General features: G+C 38.3%; 1 non-coding gene across 1 annotated transcript; it reads right to left on the bottom strand.

Moving 5' to 3' along the window:
- Positions 1-1,172: 1,172 nt before the first annotated feature.
- Positions 1,173-1,279, bottom strand: LOC122126027. The gene has a single exon (XR_006150845.1). It is a non-coding gene; the product is annotated as a U6 spliceosomal RNA (small nuclear RNA).
- Between the last annotated feature and the right edge of the window lie 3,567 nt (positions 1,280-4,846).

Here is a 4,846-nt window from a genome sequence, read left to right as displayed (position 1 = left end):
TACATGCATAGCGTGTGTTCGCATGCACGTGTGTGTTCGCTTGCGTGCTGCAGCACACACACACACACACACACACACACACACACACACACACACACACACACATTTATTCAAATTACCTTCATATCAGTGTTCTGCATTAATTTCTTTGTTAACGATATTATATGGGTAAAATAGAGGAAATAAACTCTTCCATCTCAGAACATTTTGTATGTTTTTTTTGTAATAATACTGTGCAGAGGGGTCACATTTACAAGAACAAGGAAACTCGTACATTTCCTAACAAGCATTGTTACCTTCTCCTTTATATTTCCCCTATCATCCCTTCCCTCCCACCTCCACAAGTACACTCCTCTTACCCTTCCTTCCTCTGCCTAAATTGTAAAGTTCATTTTTCAACATAGTGTCTTGTGCATCTCATTGTTACAATAGGTCTACCTGTATCCCTATTTGAGCATTTTTTCCCTTCCCCTCCCCAAATTAGAGAAGCATACATACAAGATTTAAGTGCACCAACTTCAAATACAGAGAAAACAGGGGTTATAGCATTGGGAGAAACATACAGAGAAACCAAAAAAAAAATGACATCGCACATTTTAAGTACGTTAGAAACAATAGCAAGAAACAAAAAACCACTAGTGTCCCTATCTTGGGGTTCAATTTCTTTAACATCATCTGATCTGGTTATATTCACATATATTTTGAAATTTTCTGCTTATCCCAGACATAAATTCGTTATTGAAAATAAGGGAAATCATGAGACCTATGTTTCTTTGGACTTGGCTTACTTCACTCAATATTTTTTTTTCCATTTCCTAACAAATTGGGAGATGTCATTCTTTCTGATGGAGGCATAGAATTCCATTGTGTATATATACCACATTTAATTGATCCATTCATCTAATGGGTGCATCTGGTTTGGTTCCATATCTTAGCTATCGTAAATAATGTTTCAATAACTATCGTTGTGTTGGTAGTTTTAGTATGGTCTTGTTTATGATCATTTGAGTAAATCCCCAAAAGTGGGATTACTGTGTCATAGGGGAGGTTTATGTGGATTCTTCTGAGGATCCTCCATACTGCTTTCCAAAGTAGTTGAACAAGTTTACACTCCCACCAAGAAGGCAGTATGGTTCCTTTGTTGCCACATACCTTTCAGCAGCTGTTGTTGTAAAAATATGGAACGCTCCAAGAATTTGCATGTCATCCTTGTGCAGGGTGCATGCTAATCTTCTCTGTATCATTCCAATGTTAGTGTATGTGATGCTAAATTGAGCACAGTACATTTATTATATAGAAAGTATAATTTTTATTGATTTTATTAAACTAGACAATTCAACAAAAAGTAAGTTCAAAAGAATAGTTGTGAAATTTTAGAATCATGTATTTCTTACATAAGCACACATTTAAGAATAAAATCAATATAGACATGCCAAAAACAAAATAATTCCTGATATTTGTAGTTCAAGAGATGTGTAGGAGGAAGAATTCAATTATTCTATACAAGGCACCTGTCAAAATGAACATTGCAGCAATTCTTAAGTTTTAAGGTTTTAAATATGCTTAATTTTGGGATTTTGCTTATATATGCCAAAAATAGGACTGTTTGGCAGGTCTAAAACTTTTCTGTAAAGTATTTAAGATTTTTGGTAGCAGACATTAAGTACTAAGTATGTACATTTCAGAGTTTATGAAAACTTTATTAATGAGAAGTTGCAAAGTCTTTGTGTAAAGAAGTAGAGTGAAGAGTTAAGACTTTAACTACACAGTTTCTCTTAAAACTTTAGGAATTCCTTACTTTATTTATTAGCAAGGAATAAATGATGATATAAGCTATGATGTACACATGTATGTTTCTATTCACACACATACATATACACATGTATACATGCAGACATGGAGAAAGACACATAATTTCAGCCAACACAATTTTCACCAGTTATTGAATATGACTTAAACGGAATACTTGGAACAATATATATTGAAGATGTATTTGTCCCTAAGAGTTCATTTACCACTCCTCTTATCTCTTAAAACAGGTAGTTTTAGAGAGATTTGACTTACAAAATGCAGTACAAGTGATAGCAAGTCACTTAGAAACCTCAGTAAGTATAATTCATATGGTGTCTCCCTGCTCCTCAGGTAATGCTTACTCTTGTAGACACTCTCAACAACCAAAGTAGGAGGAGAATACCCTGGTAAAGAGTAAAGTAATAAGGGTTTAAATGGCATCCTTACTTGAGCTCTTTTTCCAACAACCAGCATGAATTCCTAGGCAGATGAGTGAGTGCTCAGAAAACTGGACTCTACATATACACTTAACTAACCCATGTGAAAATTCCTATGTGAGAAATGCTGACTGAGGTCTTGCTGATTTCCTGGCCAAGAAAACAAGAAAAAAAAAGAAAGTATTTTTAATGTTTTAAAGTTTGAGAATAATTTGTAACCTATCAATAAATGTGTAGAACACAATTATACCAACTGACAAAAAAATGATGGCATTTATGTGCTCTTGGACTTGCCCAGTGATTTTAGATGTGTCTACACAGGTAGAATCAGCATAAATCAAGCCAGAATTTCTTCATTTAAGATATAAGGATACTGGTTGACCTATGTAACAATGATATATACAAGACACTCTACCAGAGGATGGGTGAAGGGGGGAGGTGGAGAGTTTTGAAGGGAAGGGATGGTAGGGGAAAAACAAAGGAGGGGGTAGCAATGCTCAATAAGAAATGTACTCATTACCTTACTTACGTAACTGTAACCCATCTATACAGTATTTATAATAAAAATATATGTTAAAAAGATACAAGGAAAATGTCTCTGCTTGTATGAAGATGTATTTGTCACTCAATATAAGTAAGGTATTGGTTTTAGAACCACAAGCTTATTACTTTGGATACTCAAAAACTCTACATGAACACAGTATATTATTTACATTAGAATCTGCCCACAAGCTAGTGGAGTATAATTGCTATGAGAATTTTTACTACATTCTATATGTATATGCACTATAAACAGATACAAATTATTACAGATAAATTTTGTATGCAGTTTGTGGAAGGAATTTGGAGAGCAATTTTGAAAAGCACAAATTTCATCAAAAAGACCAGTCTGCAAATTGTAATGAGGAGCTAATACAGCATCATTGAAATAGTACGGAACTCCAAGGAGAAGTATTTGAATTGAGACAATATCAGAAAATGTAACAACCCAAGGAATTTTTAGACATGCAGCTGCTAGATTTCTCATGTAGAGCTTTCATAACATTTTGTGAAGCACAAATCAGAACCTCACTGAAGTGTAGACGGTTTTCCCTCAACTTTCTCTCATGATCAGTTACTATCAATCAACATATAGCTAATCTTGAATAATTCTCTAATAAAATGTTGATGGAGGGGCTGGAAGGTTGGCTCAGTGGTAGAGTGCTTGCCTTGCATGCATCAGGCCCTGGGCTCGATTCCTCGGGACCACATAAGCAGAAAAGAGCCAGAAGCTGCACGGTGGCTCAAGTGGTAGAGCACTAGCCTTGAGCTAAAAAGGTGAGGGACAGTGCCAGGGCCCAGAGTTCAGTCTGCATGACCAACAAAAAAAAAACAAAAACAAGTGACGAGGTACTAATACCTTCGTAGTCAAAATGTTGATGGAGTGTTTATATGCAGAAAACCTCGGAAGGCTAACTTTTCCAGTTAGGACAGTCTGTATTCTATGATCCAGCTGAGAGAAAACTAGGTAAACATCCATTTAGAACCTTCTGAATAATTCTGATTCTGCCCATATCACTTATCTATCCACACCTCTTCCCGAGTGAAAGGATTTGAAAAGAATTTGTCATTTAAAATTTAAATTTAGGGTTCCGGGAAGATAGCTGAGGAGAAGCTGGAAGCTAAACAAGCTCTCACATAGAAAGCAGTTTCAGTGCTCCAGTGAAGAGTCCTAAGCTAGAGAATCACACCAAGTGTGCAACCACAGTACAGAGTGTTAGGCCAGAGAGGAAAAATCCAGGCAAGGAGACAAATCTGAGCACTTGCCAACAGCCATGTTTGCGAATGTGGCAGGGGCAGTCGTGGCCGGAGCCACCATACCTGCAACACAGAGAGTATAGGACAAAGGCACCAGACACAGTAAGCAAGAGGATTCTACTCAACACCAGCAAGAACTGACAAGGAGCAGACATCTTCATCCTTCAGACCACAGGCCCAGATATGACCCAGGAACCAGACTCCTGTGTGAGTAGGAGCCTGACTTCCTCACTCCTTCTCAGGGAACAGAGATGGGAAGGCTACCCCTCCCCGCCCACTACCGGAGATCTCCCTCTGTGATACTGGCAAAGGCCTGGCTGTGCAGCTAGCTCCAACTCAGTCCTTGGATGAAAACAAAAAGTCATTTAGCAGTTCACAGGAATCTAACCTGAACTTCCAGGCTCAGCTCCACCCAGGGAAAATTCGCCCAGCCCAGGCCTGCAACAGCACCAGGAGCGGCTTTCTTCACTGGATAAACAGAGCCACAGACTGCCCCTCCCAACAACAGTCTAGACAATCAATTGAAATTCAGTAACAGTAAACCCTGAGAATGGCTTCTGGCTGGGCTCTGTGACTACCTCAGAAGCTAGCCCCTCAGAGCAAAGCTACTGTTCGATGAAAGGCCTCAACACTACCCAGAACCTACTCCATCACAGCATCTCCAAAGTAGAAGAAACAGCCATCACCCTCTTTTGGGATACTCAAAGCAGATATCCCTCCCATTGAACTAGCCTGGAAGGAGGATGACAATATCCTGGGTAAAGCAAAGCATTTTTCTGCCTACTCAAACAACCTGACTTAAGAAAACAATAAAGTTACAG

The sequence above is a fragment of the Dipodomys spectabilis genome, unplaced genomic scaffold (assembly GCF_019054845.1).
Source record: "Dipodomys spectabilis isolate Male_0828 unplaced genomic scaffold, ASM1905484v1 ptg000272l, whole genome shotgun sequence".
In the NCBI taxonomy this organism is placed as follows: domain Eukaryota; kingdom Metazoa; phylum Chordata; class Mammalia; order Rodentia; family Heteromyidae; genus Dipodomys; species Dipodomys spectabilis.
Note: the sequence above shows the minus strand (reverse complement) of the source record. Positions and strands in the feature narration are given on the sequence as shown.